Source organism: Macrobrachium nipponense, chromosome 11 (assembly GCF_015104395.2).
Source record: "Macrobrachium nipponense isolate FS-2020 chromosome 11, ASM1510439v2, whole genome shotgun sequence".
Taxonomy (NCBI): domain Eukaryota; kingdom Metazoa; phylum Arthropoda; class Malacostraca; order Decapoda; family Palaemonidae; genus Macrobrachium; species Macrobrachium nipponense.
In genome coordinates, this window is record NC_061087.1 from 27,656,717 (window position 1) to 27,674,216 (window position 17,500).

A 17,500-nucleotide genomic window follows, 5' to 3' on the forward strand; every position below is an offset into this window, starting at 1 on the left:
TTAACCTGACTGAATATTTGAGGTCCAGACTAACGTACGAGTGCTCAAAATGTCTAAACTTTTTTGCCGCAATTAATTAAATGCGGTGCAAGCAAACGGTACAGTATCAATTAACTATTTAATTTTTATTTCTGGACTACAATTAGCGAAGAGCGTGACATTATTTGAGCAATATAGTGAGGAGAGTAAGAATCCTATTAAATACTTTATGCTGAAGAGGAAAATATGATCTCGTGACAAACACAGACGATTGCAAAAAATGTTTTGGGGCAGAATCAAATAAAAGAATCCCCGCAACCGGGTAGCGCCGTCAGTGCACCTCACGCGGTGCACTGCAAGCGTGACTTGACGTTCTTTGCAGCGTCCCTTCGGCCCCCTAGCGGCAACCCCCTTTCAGTCATTTTACTGTATTTCCATTCATTTTCTCTTTCTTGATAAACCATAATGACAGAACTATATCTTGGATACTGGCAACATCGTTATGCATATTTCCATATACGAATACTTAAATATATCTAAGGGTTGCTGTTGTAGGTACAAAGATCTCACCCACGTTTTCACCAACAACAAGGACACTCTATTAAAATTCCAACAAACTAATAATATCAACAACAACACTGATTATAATAACAATGAAAGGAATGACGTAACAAAAAAATTTAATGATGTTACTGAACCTAAAAAAGAAAATAATGATAATAACAATAAAATAATGAAAACTCCAATAGGACCTCATCCAAAAAAGCAAATGAACGTCTACCGCCAAAGAAGTCTTAAGAAGTCCAGATAGAAGGCAAGAAGGAAGGGGCAGGACGTCTGGAAGGCCCATCCATCAGAGGGCCTTCCCTTATAAGTCACAACGCCGTGAAGGGTTTATCAGGGGAGGCCCGGAGGGCGTCGCTCCCAATTCTTAATAACTTGTTCGCTTAATAGCGTTCGAGAGACTAATGTTATAAGCGATCACTTGCTGATGTTTTTACTTTATTTTTTTATGTTATCATTATTTATTCATTTTTAATTATATTTTTTATTCTATTATTAATAATTTGTTTTTACTTCAATTTTCTTAATTATTATTTTATCTTACTTTTACATATATTTTTATATTTTATCATTTCATTTTTACTTATATATTTTACTCTATTATTATTTACATTTATACTTCAGTTTTCTTATTTTATTATCATTTCATCTTATTATTTTTTCTATTTTTTTTGTATATTGTCATTTTAACATTTTACTTCTACTTACATTCTTTAATGTACTTTTTTTATCATTTTATTTTCACTTCTAATATTTCCCCCTATTTTTGTATTTTATTATTATTAATATTATTATTCTTATTTTATCATTATTTCATCTTATTATTCTTTCTAATTTCTCTATTGTCATTTTAATATTTTTTTCTATTTATATTGTTTATTGTACTGTTTTATCATATCATTTTCACTTCTAATGCTTTTCCTTGTTTTAGTATTTTATTAGTATTATCTTGTGTATGGAGGGTCACTATCTACCTGAAGCAGGTAGGAAAACGGAGCCCATATAGTATATCTCGATTGCAACAGACGTGTTGGCGGTGCTATTAAAACTTATATAGGGGATAAAAACATGTATATACATTACATGGGCGGAGACGCACCTTACATTCACAATTCGATAGCTACCGAGGCGTTCATTATATTCTTTATAATTACATTATTGGTTTTTTTTCTTTTTTCGTTGCGTGAAGAGACTTTCACCTACATTATTATTATTATTATTATTATTATTATTATTATTATTATTATTATTATTATTATTATTATTATTATTATTATTATTATTATTATTATCCAGAAGACGATTCCTGTGGTCTTGTTCCATATGGATAGGGTTCGTCTTCTAAATAATAATAATAATAATAATAATAATAATAATAATAATAATAATAATAATAATAATAATAATAATAATAATAATAATAATAATAATATGGCGTTCATTAGCAAGAAGTAAGAGAAGGTAATGGGAAATACAGAAAGAAGATATCAGTTGTTAAAAAAAATAAAATAAAATCCTTAATAAATAAATAGAAAATAATTCAACTAGGCTTAAAATAAGTTACGAATTTGAACTGCGCATGCCCAGTTCACGTTTCAAATACTTAGCTCTAAGAGATTTGTAGGGACGAAACATCTGACGTTCATTTCAATGACTAGTGATTTTTTCTTCAATTCCTGTAGGTAAATTGGTACCTTAGCATGTTGGCTTCGTTATCTAGGTTTTGTAAGGATACGTAAATGAGAGTTGTTTACGTAAAATGCGGATAAACGCAGAACACGGGATGGATCGTGTACTAGATAGTAGTACATATCTTGCTCAACTAAGTTCATAACACCCATAAAATGTTCTATGTATGCATGTATGTACGTATGTATGTTTTATATATGCCTATATATACGTAAATGTATCGTGCGTTCGAGACACTTCAGTATTATTCCATTTTATTCCTTAAAAAATACCCCTCCATTACAATTCCGCTTCGGGAATACTCCCGAAGTAGCTCGAATTCGATATTAAACAACATTTGTAGCTTAATGAATGTATATATAGAATGTATACATGTGTATATATATATATATATGTATATATATATATATATATACTAATTCATATATATAATGTTACACAAAATAATAACCCAACAAAGTATATCGTCCCACATCCCATCTAAGGAACACTTAACCTGGCAAACCATCTATCTTTCATTCTTATTACAGTATATTCGCAAATGCAAAGAATGTCCAAACAAACAAAAGAAATATTGTTTGACGATCCCAGATTTGTTTGACTAGAACAAATGCTACAGTTCATGTTCTCTGTAATCTGCATTCCGTTACACGGCCGTCGTTTTAATATCTCAAAAAAAAAAAAAAAAAAAAAAAAAAACGATGAGATGTAGGGTTCAACCCCTTGATAAAAAGGGGGGGGGGATTAAAATGGTCCGTGATTTCCCCGTCAAGCAACAGGGAAAAAACGTGCCCTATGTTATTAAATTATTTATTAAGGATGTTTTTTTTTTTCTTTCTGTCTATATAATCTTGAAGGAAGGATATTTATGTTACTGTACAACTATAATGATTTTTTTTTACGTACCTATTAACTTATCCAACTGATTGTTGTAGTCGTCACACGTGTAGCGCGCACGTGCGCACGCACGGGCACGTACAAACATACAAGTATATATCCAGACATGCATACATACACATGTTTCAAATATATAGTGTGTGTGTGTGTATGTATGTGTGCGGGTGAGTGACCGTGCATGAGCGTTACACATCTGTGTGTGTGTGTGAGAGAGAGAGAGAGTAATCAAGGGACAACAAACCCAGTCCCCTTTTAATAATGAACATAATCACCTGTGACCAAACGACCTCCGAAACAGCAGAACATCAAACCTCCATCGCGCGTGATAACCTCCGGTCACGAGCTCTCTCTCTCTCTCTCTCTCTCTCAATATTATATAGTCTAGGACGAATTTGTTCCTTTATGAATAGTAAAGTCTAAACGCATCTGATTGCTTGCAAACCATACTCTCTCTCTCTCTCTCTCTCTCTCTCTCTCTCTCTCTCTCTCTCTCAATACTATAGTCTAAACGAATTTGTTCCCTTATTAACACTTAAGTCTCAAACGCATCTGATTACTAGCAAACCATACTCTCTCTCTCTCTCTCTCTCTCACCGGATCCATTACTCTTTCATTCCCCAACGGCCAACGGCCAAAGCCATCGACCCTTCACGTAATACAGCCTCGTAACCATCACAGCAAGTATAACGCCGGCTAATACGCCGTTTCCCAAACGTTGCCCCACAAACCGGACCCAGAACCTGGATCCAGAGCAGGGTTTGGGGACGAAAAAGGCCGGGGTGGTGGTCCCCAGGCCGGTATAGGACATTTGGAACGGACCTCTGGTGCATACTGGGTCACTACTGGCAAAATCTTCGTCAGCTGACGGATCACTGGAGACTTAATAGGTCTAACAACAACGTATTTCGATGGGCTATGCTTATGCCAGTGGCATTAACGGTGTTGTTATGAACTCAGATATGTAAAATAAAATTCGACTTACAGATTTAAAATGCCATAACATGTTAGATTTTGTCCTAAACTTGTTACTATGATCTCAGAAAAGTTAAATAAAATTCAATTTATTGATTAAAAATGACATAACATGTTAGATTTTGTCCTCAACTTTGACCTAACCACCCTGACACCAGACTAAGCCTATACGCAAAAGTTTCCCAAATCTAAATCTCCTTTTGACGGGACTGTCTTATTTTGAATACGGTTGCACAATATTCGCAAACTTCATGTAGTTGAGTTTGTAAATAATATAGTTTTGGCCAATCCAAACAGAAAGAATATTTAATCCTCATATATAGTATACCTCTATATATATTACAGACATTATATATATATAAAATGCGTTTATGAACGTATATATGTATATGTTAGTCAATATTTGATCCCCAGGGGCTAGCAGTAAAGACGTCGAAACAGTGATTTACCTACACTGTTTCGCCGTGTTAGTAGTACTAGCCCCTGGGGGGTTGGGGTTCAAATGTGCCCTCGCCCTTTTTAGTACTCGTCCCGGGGGGGATCAAATGTCCCTGTGCATTGAATCCCCAGGGGATAGTACTAAACACGGCGAAACAGTGATTCACATATAGTTTCCCCGTGTTTAATACTAGCCCCGGGGGTGGGGGGGGGGGGGGGGTCAAGTGTGTTTCGCCCTGTTTGTTAGGTACTAGTCTAGGGGAGATCAGATGTCTGCGCATTTGATACCCAGGGGCTAGTACTAAATATGGCGAAATAGCGATTCACATATACTGTTTCGACACGTTTAGTACTAGCCCCAGGGGAAATCAAATTTCTCTGTGCATTTGATCCCCAGGGGCTAGTACTAGTAAACAGGGCGAAACAGTGATTTACATATACTGTTTCGCCCTGTTTAGTACTAAATTGTTTCGCCGTGCTCAGTACCAGACCTCGGGGATCTTTAATGTTCTCTAGCGAATTGGTCATTTCATAAATTCTCTAGGGATTTCGTAAACGGTGAAATCCCTGATTTCACATATCTACAGCAATATATATATAAAAAAATATATATGCCTAAAAAAAACGTGACTTTAGCATATCCCCGAATACCACAGGAGAACGACAGGTATGGTAGTAGTTCAGTACCAAGTATTTTTATGTGTTCATTCGCGAATATTCATTCGTGAATAAAAACGTGTAATATATATATATATAATATATATATATATCATATATATATATATATATATATATATATATATATAGATATATGCAAAACACCTACACAAGGAAGAAGTAACAGCGTCTCTATCGTCTGCAAAATAATTAGGCCTATAGGTATACATGTGCTACCATATTGCAACAACCTTAATAAAAACGAGGTACGAGCACCAAATTTTTTGTTTTCCAGGCTCAAAATATAAACAAGGAAAGGAATATATTATTAAAATTTATAAAAGAGACCTTGGATTCGTTACGATAACAAGACAGTGTTTATATAAATCCTTCGTCTTAATGTAAATTGCTGTTGTAAATAAACCTCGTGTTCTAGGCCTATACATCACAATCTATATATCAAAAAGACCTTGAATTTTGTCACGCCACCAATATAATTTATTGTAAATTGTAAAATACATTCGTATAGTATATTTTTCTACATGAAATTCGCCAATAAACATCAAGACGGCTGAATCTCCCGTACAAAAAAACACGAAAAACGAAAAAGTTAACCATTCATACCACTACATCCTAGACTCAAAAACAAGAATATTATCATGAACGAGACACCTATTCAGCAGTAATTCTCTTCTTACCTTTCAATTCAGCGACTAGAATGACCTTGCTTATTTAGTAAACGATTCTTCAGCGACCAGGAATCAATCCAGTATAAATCAATAGGATTCCGAATCCGTCGTCATCAACGCTTCATCACACCGGACACTAACCGATATATTATAACCGGCCACTGCGGATTCCGCGGGTTGAGTGATCGAATTAAGAGCGCGCCGCCGCTTGGTAAGTGGACGCACTAAATCATAGTGAGATGGAAACGACAGCGCAGCGATTAGCGGGGATAACTGTCGGCAAACTGGACGGTTTCGCGCGTTAACCGGTTGAGCGTCAACAACGGAATACCATTACTTCCTCAAGGCTCATGCCAGACTGATCAACTTCATAAATACACTTGACAGTTGACTCTTATGTACAAATTGTAGAGGAATATCATATGGTAACACTGTGATTTAAATTAATTAGGGGCAAATGGCAACTATTTTTGTATAAGGTCGATAATAAAGTCGCTGGGAAGAATTCACAATATTTCTTGGGGGTCATTATTATTATATTTATTATCTATATTTACAGTCTTTTGCGCGTGTTTTTACTGTGATCCTGGACGGGCTTGTACTAAACACCAAGGTCTATAGATTAAAATAGGCCTTGCTAAAAACACTGCAGATATGGATACATACATATCGAGTTAAAAGAAAAAAAAAAATCCTAGCGGGCGTGTACTAAACTCACCGTAAAGGTGGATACATTGATACACACCGGGTTAAAACACAGGGGGGTCACTACCTAGAAATGATTAATGTGACATTTTCCAGTGACTAGCTTTTCGTGACTTTTTTTTTTTTTCTTCTTCTTTTACGTGGATTCGGCAAGACAATTTGACAAAGTACAACAATTACTGTCAACCCATAGCTGCCCGCAACGCCTCGTGCGGTCGATGGTACACTATATATTTCTTTTTGTTTTGATCCCGTTAATCACCCATTATGAGCGTTCCAAAACGAATGGAAAATAATAAATAATACCACTATTCGATGTAGAGACTGATCAGAAGCCTCTACTAAAACAGACCAAATAATTTTTTACCGAATCTGAAGAAAACCCAGATTTAGTCGAGTTACGCGTTGCCAAGTGACTGGAAAAGTGAATAACCGATGAGGGGAGGAGTCCCTTACTTGTTCACCCGAAGGTGTGAAATTTATTGTTCAGGATAAGGTAACAGATAACAATCCTTATTGCTTGTTCCCTCGTAGCCTTGGTGTCTTGAGGTAACAATCCTTATTGCTTGTTCCCTTGTAACCTTGGTGTCTTTGAGACTCGAGCTTCGGTATCGCTCCCGTGTATGTTTTATTTAATAAAGTTCCTGTCTGAAGAACTGACGTCTCCTTCACCTCCCTGGGTACTATATGGTAGCAGAGCGTGGTTTGAGGGACTGCGGCGATCGTCTTGGAGATTGAATTTTACTACGAAAGTTAAAGAAAATGATGAGCAGCTAAAAGTTCCGACATCGGGGAGGGGGAGTAATCCGGAAGTTCTGTGTGTAAGATGCCGCAAATGTGAAGCCATCTGCGAGAAGGAAAACCAATGGATTCGGCTTATGAACTGGAAAGGGCGTATTGGTTCTGGCGAACAAGAGTGCTTCGGGGAGCAGATATCATGGATAGATGAAGAAAACAAATTTGTTGTGATGATGCTGAACTGTTGATAACACTTGGTGAGGGCAGACGACCTGAGCCTGAAGTTGTGTGAGCCGAAGAATGGTAATTACGAGTCTTCACAGTAGCTTAATCCTTTTGCTGTTTTGAGTGTTTGTGAGAGCTTGGGGATCTTCTGGAAGAAACCTTGAACCCTGATGTTACAATCAACAATAAAGTGACACAGTTATAATCGGAAATTGTTGATATATTATATTTTTTCCCCTCTCCCCTCACGAGGAATGATGGCGTCTTCAGAATACTCTGCAGTTTCCTTACCAGGATACATTGAGGATGAAAGTGAGCTTATGAACCAGTTGACCCGACTGGCTAACTTTGGAACCATAGACAATGCTGGAAATTTTATTTTCAAATTTGTCGTAAGTGTAAAGGCCCGGTATTGGGACATAAAGAAAATGGAGATGAGAGCAAGTGTGAAAATAATGAGTTGAATTTAGGTGAAGTGGAACAGGTAAAACGGTGGCTAGAAACAAATTAACTTTTTGAGGCAGCAAAAAACCAGTTAGATCAAAGGTATGAGGCTAGAATTTGTGGACAGTGTAATAAACTATTAAAAACAGAAGCAACCAATATTTCGCATCAGAAAAACTTTCACAAAAAGTGGGATTTCGGTAAAGAAACAAACAGGATAATGTATGAAAAGAGTGATATGGATGAAAGACTAGACAAATTATTGAAAATCATTGAACTAATTTTGAGATAAACCAATTTGGAAGTGGAAATAACCATGTTAATTTAGTTAAAAAATTGGAAAGCTCCAATCTGGACTAATGGCCAGGATTTTGAAAGTTATTGCCATCAACTAAGGCTATGGGATTCACAGACAACCATTCCTCCAATTCAAAAATTTTTCGAATTAGTGGATAGTTTAAAGACAAACAAAGAGATTGGAGGATTATCAGAATTTGTGTCAAGAGAAGTTATAGAAAAAGTAAACACTAATAGTGTAACTATCATTGAAGACGTGATAAACTTGCTGAAAGGTAAATTTGAAAAAACAATCTTGGAAAAAAATGTCTGAATTGGTTTCTGAAAAATACACAAAAATTTGAACAGAAAGATAAGGAAAACAGGTGAAGAGTATCTGAATAGATTCGAGAATCTTTTAGTGAAAATGGATAGAGCAAACCGTTTGGATCACAGTGGAAGTTATGGACTACAGTTTTGTTTTTAGATAAGTCTAAATTAGAAACAACAGAAAAAATTTCAATTATGAAACAACTAAAAAATGTAGAAGATAAAGTGACCATAGAAATTTGTAAACAGGAGTTCAAGGAACTAAAGATAGAAAACAAAGACCCGAAAAGGAATTGGACGTATTTTATACAAATAGACAAAGATCTACAATCTAGATCAAATGATATGCAAAGAAATAGGAGACCATACTCTCGTTCGAGAGACAGAAGCCAAAACATGAGAGAGTCAGGAAGCAGATATCAGAGTAGAAGATATTACTCTCGATCAGGAGATAGAAACCGAAACAGAATAGACTCCTTTAAACGAAGAGAACCTTCAGAAAGGAGAAGTGAAGATCCTGAAGAGTTTGAAAGGAATCGGCAAAATCGTCCGTTGGAGGGCGGCAGGAGGCTCAGATCAGAATCGAGAGAGAAAAGGTGTAGAAATGAATGCTGTCTGAATAGATTAAGTAACATCAGATTTGTGAGTGTTGAAGTGAGAGAGGAGAAGTAGAAATGCCTGAAATTTACTTTACGGATGAAATCAATGAAACTGAGATGATTATTGACAATGGTACACCCAAAAATGTGGCAGGAATTAAATGGATAGAAGAATATCTGAAGAAAAATCAATTTGGAAAAAGAATAGAAAAGAAAAAGTTCAAATTTGGACAAAGCAAAGTTTATGAATGCCACAAAATGTTTGAAGTTCCACTGATAATTAAAGGAAAGACAAATGGAACAGAGTTCAGTAGACTACGAGTGCAAATTTATGCTATTGAAGCTAATATCCCTTTTTTGTGTTCTAAAGAACAAAACTCCAGAAATGGAGTGCCTCTCAGGACTACGAGAGAGGAAAGGAAAAACTAGTTATCAGAAGCTTGGTTCCAAACCTAGAAATAGATTTGATAACCACTAAAGGTAACCATCTTGCTGTTGTCTTGGAAACTAATAAAGAATGTAGCGAAGAAGAGATTGTAATGTTTGTCAAGAAACTGGAAAGCAATAAAGAGATATCAGAGTATAAAAGAGTAAAAAGGGTACATCTGGATACTGGCCACAAGGGAGAAATTCAACTCCTCCATTTGTTCACATTGGCAGGAGTAATAACCAACCGAACCAAAAAGATTATTAAGAAAGTTGTTAATGAATGTATACCCTGCCAAAAGTATAAAAATCATTAGGCATACCAAAAGTTGCCATCCCAACAGTGACGGAATTTAATCAAAAGGTCACAGTTGACCTAAAGCAAGTGAAGGAGAATAACATTCTGTGGATGGTAGACCGCCTTTCACAAAATTAATAAGTGGAGTTGTGCTCAAGATAACAAAGAAGCAGTCACTGTTTTGCATGCCGTCACCCAGAACTGGTGCGAGAAATACGGATATCCTACTGAGGGATTTTGGGCAGACAATGAATGGATCAGAATTTCAAAATAAGGAAATGGAAAGTTTGGCTTCTGCAATGGGAATTACGAATCAGGTTTGGCCCAACATATTCCCCTTGGAGTAATGGTTTGAACGAACGAAATCATGACAGCGCTGATCTAACTGTGAAGAAAGTGATGGAGGAGAATGATAGAATTACATTAGATGAAGCAGTTTCAAAAGCGGCCTGGTGTCATAATACTAACATAACAGTGAAAGGATATGCCCCATTACAGTTACTCACTGGGAGAGCTGTAGTAGTTCCTGGTATAACAAGTGGAAATGTAGCTACCGAATCTTTAATATCTGAGTCAGAAGCAGTCAGAAGACATATTGAAAATCAAAAGAAGTGAATAAGAAGTATAGAGAAATTGAGTATGGTGAAAAGTTGAAAATTGCCTTAAACTCAAGAAATGCGTCTTTTAATGATTATCTATATACACCTGGGGAGAAAGTATTTTACCAGCACAAAGGTGGAAAACAATGGTTTGGTCCCGCTACGGTGGAAAAGATGGAAGGAGAAGTGTATGGATTTAGCAAATGGAGATATGAAAAAGGTAGCCTCTTGTCATTTACAACCTTACGGAACGTTAAGGACTTCAGCTCATGAGAAAAAAGATGAGATTGCGTCGAAGGATGAGGCAGCTCTTACTGACCTGTCCGAGAGTGAAGAAATTAACTTAGAAAAGAGAGAAGAAGCGACAGTTGTTAGTAAACCTGATTTGGCAGAAGAGAATTATGACAAAATGACCGTGAAAGATCATCTTCCATCTGAAAAAAGACCGAAGAAAAGTAAAATTATAACTATGACCTTCAAGAATGGAGAGGAATACAAGGGAAAAGTGACTGAAGTGAACAAACCTAACTCCAAGCGCAAATTCGTGTGCTTCATAAAACTAGAGGGAGGTAAAACTATTGAAGTTGACTTCGAAAATGAAATAAGGGACTGGAAATATCTGATTAATGAAAAAGAAGAAGAAACTGAAGTAAGAGAGACTAAAGAAAATGTCGAACTAGATAACATTGGTACTTACTGGATGAAAATGTCAAATGACGAGTGCTTAGTAGAGGAAATAACCACATATGTAGTAGAAGTTCCAAAGAGTCGTCATCATGAGCCTGAAGTTACAAACGCTAAAGAAAAAGAACTTGAAAATTTTGAGTATTATGAAGCATTTGAAGAAGTAAAAGATACAGGACAAAAGAAAATTGGTTCAAGGTGGGTCATAACTGAAAAAGAGAGAACAAGATGAGGGCAGATAAGACCAAAATAAAAGCTAGGTTAGTGCTAGAGGATTCCAGGAAATTGGAGAAACCAAAATCAGATTCCCCAACCGCCTTGAGAGAGTCTTTCAAGACTTTCATCGCAGTATCGGCTAATGAAGGATTTGAACTGGAGAGCGTCGACATTTCAGCAGCTTTCTTACAGGCGAAAAGCTTGAGCGTGATGTGTTTGTTGAACCACCCAAAGATGTAAAAAAGGAAGGAACCATTTGGAAACTGAACAAGCCAATCTATGGGCTTGAAGACGCAGGTAGGAGATTTTGGCTTAAAGTAGACAAGATTTTTAAAGCAAGAGGAATGAAAACACTGCATGGAGATAACGCCTTCTACTACCTCCATGACGGCGGATCATTACTTGGTATGATTTTATGTCATGTTGATGATTTTTCGATTTCAGGAAAAAGAGAATTTGTGGATATGATCAAGGAACTTCTAATGAAAAATTTTACGATTTCTAAGGTGGAGTCATCCGAATTCAGATTTACAGGGATTGATATAGTTAAAACAAGAGAAGGAATAGAAGTAAGCATGGAGGATTATGCCCAATCTATTGAGGAAATCAAAGAAATAAGGAAAATTGGAAATGACGAACCTCTAACAAAAACCGAATATAAAGTTTTCAGGAAGTATGCAGGAAAAATCCAGTGGTTGGCGGAAAATGTCCGACGCGACTTGGCTATTGTTGGATTGAACATGTCTATGAAAAATAAAGATGCTACGATCGGTGACCTAAAGAGAGTAAACAAAATTGTTAAGAAAATTAAATCAAGAGAAAGCAAAATAAAGTTCGGTAAAATAGGGAAGAAAGAAGACCTGAAAATTTATGCCTCGGGCGATGCGAGTTACAGATGTGACTCAAAGTCATTGGGGGTAACTTGATTTTAATGGGAAACAAGAAAACTGATATAGTAGCTCCTATATATTGGAAAACCAAAACCAATCAAACAAGTTTGCCATTCGGCCAAAAACGCCGAAACGAGAAACTTAACTAAATTAGTAGATGACAGTGTTTATTTAGCAAAAAGTGTTGAACAACTTATGTTTGGAGGAGGAGGAAAAATGGAAGGAAAAACCCAGTAAAGCTGTTCACGGACAGCAGACCAACACTGGAAAGTATAGCCTCATCAAAACAGGTAGAAAGAAAATTGTTAAGAAACGCAGTGGCAGACTTGAAGGAGAAACTAATTCATAAAGAGGTAGAATCATATCGTTGGCTGAATACTAAAGACATGATAGCAGACATATTAACAAAGGAAAATAAAGAGAGTGATGACATGGTGGATGTCTTAGTTAGGGGAAGACTTAGAATGGCTTTAAATGAAGACAATCTTGTTCATTTTAAAAACGATGAGTTCAGGCTAGAAAATGTTAAAATTAAAGAGAAGGGAAACAGGTTTTAAATATATGTGTATTTCTTTTGCAATTCTTAGATATTTATGCAATGGAATGTTGTATGCGAGGTAGACTATTATAGTTCTTTTATTATGAAATGCTATTGTTTGTATTCATATTACAATGTACGTTTAGTTTTAGCTTGATAACGATTTTATATTTGATGCTATATTTTATCCACTTTATTATAATCAGTAACTTCTGTATAGATCTCTGTTTGTTTAACGAAGTAAAACAAAAAAGGACGGCGGGGGAATAACAGATAACAATCCTTATTGCTTGTTCCCTCGTAGCCTTGGTGTCTTGAGGTAACAATCCTTATTGCTTGTTCCCTTGTAACCTTGGTGTCTTTGAGACTCGAGCTTCGGTATCGCTCCCGTGTATGTTTTATTTAATAAAGTTCCTGTCTGAAGAACTGACGTCTCCTTCACCTCCCTGGGTACTATATAAGGAAAACCAAGTGAAGTTCTTTTCCTTTTTTTAGAAGATTTTTGAGGACGAAGTCACGGAACACAATATAACAGTAGCGTATAGATTTGCCAACCAGTCTCTAGATGGATATAGAGAAAGTTTGTCTATAATATCACGTCCACTTAAATGGCATGATACGAATGTCAATGAAATGAAATCGTTCATTGGTCTACCATAGCTTTAAGTTCCAGGGAATAGTACGAAGAATAATTGTTTCCTCTTCTATACTTCATGCATGTTTTATTTAGGATATTAATATGCAAAATCAATTGTTTCAGCCTTTCTTATTCTACGATATTTAATATCCTAATATATTTATACGAAAAACAATATTAATGTAAAGAAACAAATTAGCATAGACCAAACGACCAGCAAGCGAGAGAATATGACGATACCGGCCAGCGACGTCTCCCATTAGTGAAGCTTATGTTATTAGTGTTATTACATGTTTTCCTTCGTATTTTTTACACTTTAATACGAGAGAGAGAGAGAGAGAGAGGAAGAGTTCACGAATATCCGAGTATTTACTGTAAATCATATATTTCATCATGCTTTCCTTGGTATGTTTCACTTAGAGAGAGAGAGAGAGAGAGACCGCCTGCAAAATTATGCAAATCAGTCTTTCCTGCTCTTTATCTTCCACTAATATCCATACATCTCCCTTCAATATTTGCTTAAATGGTTAGTGAATGTGTGAGCCTACCATAGAAAGACATAGTAAAAAGTATTATTACAGAGTTCCTTTATTACTCGGACCTTTGGACTGGGGAACAGCCTCCCTAGGGATGTCGAGCAATTGGAACTCTAGAAGTTCAAGCGAAGATACGATGCCTTACGACCCTAATGCAATTTTCATTGTATTTATTTACTTATTTATTTGCTGATGGCCACTATGATGAGCTTGTTCCATATGAAGAGGTTTCATCCTCTGTTTGATACTAATAATAATAATAATAATAATAATAATAATAATAATAATAATAATAATAATAATAATAATAATAATAATAATAATATTGTGTGAAAAGAGGGGCTTAATATCTTAGATAATCTATAGCAAATTATACGAAAAAATAAGCATAATTTTGCAAAGAAAAACTGATACAAATATTCGAAAATCATCTCCATTCATGTGAATTATATTTAATGTGGAAACCATAATAATGTAAAAAGAATGGTCCAGTTTAATGGTTGAGTTATTAGCCTTCTTAGATATATCTTAAATTCTACCGAACGCCTGTGATTTAGAAACAAAATATATATAACTTTTTTTTTAAAGTTTTATCTCTCAACAGATAAATCAAAATGTCAGGAGACTGATTTCAAAAGTGTTAGCAAAGGTCGTGTGCTGATAATGACAAAATTATCGATAGCTTGGGTACCAAGATCGACATTTGTCGATTTTCTTTAATTTTTTTCTTTTGTTTTTTGGTTAAAAAAAATTAACATTGAGGTATGTTAGTATCTATTTTCATTTTGTTCTCTTACGTGCATCCCACTGAGTGGCTCAAAGAGAGAATGATATGTGTGTATAATATATATATATATATATATATAATATATATATATATATATATATATATATATGAATTGTCATATGTATATGTTTTCATACATCTATATATATATATATATATATTATATATATATATATATTATATATATATATATATATATATATTTTTATATATATATGAATGTGTCATATGTATATGTTTCATACATCTATATATATATATATAATATATATATTATATATATACATATACATATATATATATATACCCTATAACATATATATATTATATACATACATACATACATATAGTCAAAGATATACATAGCCACATGCATTCAGGTACGGCCGCGTAAATCTGCAAAGGTTTGCAGCCATTCGTAAAAGGATAAATACTGCCCCGCAAGAAGTAACTGGCTAATTGAATTTCCTAATTGAAACGCCCAGAAAGAAATTCGCGAAGAGGACCAGTTCGTATTTTTAACGCTTCGCTGCACAAAAGTGCAAAAGCTTTTACTAAACCCGGAATGGAAAAAAAAAAAGTATTTGTTCGATAAATCTTTTAGTGGCAGGTTTTTTTTTTTTTTTTTTTTTTTTTTTTTTTTTTTTTTTTTTTTAAATTTTTTTTTTTTTTTTTTTTTTTTTTTTAAGAAGGGTTAGCATGTTAAAGTAGGCATTTGGTTGGTTTTTTAATCCGGAATTCTAAATGATCTATACAAAGGGGTTATATTTTCATATTATTAATATTATTTACACGGAGGGTTATAAAATAGATCGATAGACAGGCAGTCGAATAGATAGAGAATTTACTGAAACACTAATATCACCTGGGAAAAATTATGTGTTTTGATCATTAATTCGCATTTGTAAATCTTTCAAGGATTTTAAATTACAGCTTATCACAAGAAGAGAGAGAGAGAGAGAGAGAGAGAGAGAGAAAACGCAATTTACTCGATAAATCTTTTACTGGCAATTTTATTTTTTTTTATAAAAGGTTTAACATGGTAAGTAGGTATGTATTGGTTTTATGTCCATCCACAGATAGATAGAAAGACAGATATCATATATATTATTATATAATATAATATATTAGTAATATATATATAATATATATAATATTATATATATATACATATACATAATATATACATATATATAACATATATATATATATATTATATATATATATATATATATATATGTAAATATGTATATGTATATAGATGGACAGAGAGTTTAAAAAAGGTTTATTTTTCATGGCAAATATTACATGAGACCTTTAATTTGCATTTGCAATGTCTTGTGTGGATTAAATTACTACTTCTCACCGGGAGAGAGAGAGAGAGGGAGAGAGAGAGAGAGAGAGAGGTACAAGGATTTACAAGGATTAGGATGTCTCAAAGACTTGTCGGTCCATCCGAGGAGACATCGTGCCCTCACTAATCTGTAGGAGCAGGTTTTACTGTGCATTCACAGTGTCCTAATGATTTTGTCTAGCTTTCTTTTAAACTCTTCCACACTGTTGCTGTTTACAACTGAGAGATACAAGAGAGAGACAGAGAGAGAGATAGAGAGAGAGAGAGAGGTCCAATGAGTATATCAATGAGGCACCCGATTTTGAGAGAGAGAGAGAGAGAGAGAGAGAGAGAGAGAGAGAGAGAGAGAGAGAGAGAGAGAGAGAGTAGGTCCAGGGAGGGTATAAACGAGTTTAAAGATTTTAAGAGAGAGAGAGAGAGAGAAAGAGAGAGAGAGAGAGAGAAGAAGAAGAAGAAGAAGGAGCGATCTCTAAGTTCCTCCTAAAACGATCATTGACATCGCACCAACAAAATCACACTTACATTACGCCGCCACCTTTTCAGATGAAGCCGAAGAGGAGGCAGCAACAGAAGCCGTAGCAGCAGCAGCAGCAGCAGTCTGCTGCATCATTATTAACGAAGCTGCACGCTCGCTGCAGGTCAGGTGCAGCTTCCTACTAGGCCTTATCGGGTCATAAACTTTTATTATGGGAATAATGTCTGCGTGAAGGTGGGAAAGGCCTTCTCTTCTGTTTCTTAAAAAAAGTCTCCTGCTTTTCGATTTTTTCTGAGCGGTGGTAGGACGGAGGGGAAGGGATATGGGGAGGGGATTGGGGAAGGGGAGGGAGGAATTGGGGAGGTAGGCCTTTGGGAGGGATGAAAAGGGAAGGGGTCCTTTGGAGGGGGATTGGGGAAGGAGCCTTGTGGAGGGGGAGGGAGAAATTGGGGCGGGGCCTTGGGGGAGGGGGATAAAAGGGGAAGGGGAGCTTTTGAGAGGGGAGGACTGGGGAGGTTGGCCTTGGGGAAGGGGACTTGGTGATGGGGCCCTCGTGGAGGGAGAGCCTCGTGGAGGGAGAGACTCGTGGAGGGAGAGCCTCGCGAGGGGAGGGAGAGGGCGAGAAAAGGAGAGAAATAGTATTCCTTAATCTCCTTCTTAAATTCTCCTTCTTTTGGGTTGAGGGGGCCCCTTAGGGAGTGGGGGACTTGGTGAGGGACATGGGAAGGGGGGGAGGGGGAGAAATGGGATTCCTTTATTAGAAACAACAAATCTACGGAGAAGCCTCGCAGGAGGCTCTCTCATTCAAGTACTGTTTAAGAAGGTCGAATATAGTTGTTTGTTGTCTTGCTTATTTTA

General features: G+C 35.8%; 1 protein-coding gene across 4 annotated transcripts in view; it reads right to left on the reverse strand.

Annotated features, from left to right (window-relative positions):
- Positions 1–17,500, reverse strand: part of LOC135199877 (leucine-rich repeat-containing G-protein coupled receptor 5-like) — a 664,061-nt gene that overhangs the window by 614,564 nt on the left and 31,997 nt on the right. The window contains exon 1 of one of the 4 annotated variants that reach the window (XM_064228201.1): positions 5,895–6,158. The exons of the other annotated variants lie outside the window; for them this stretch is intronic. The gene's annotated coding sequence lies outside the window, so the exon portion shown is untranslated. Of the gene's footprint in view, positions 1–5,894; positions 6,159–17,500 lie in introns of those variants that run through there. 4 annotated transcript variants of the gene reach the window in all.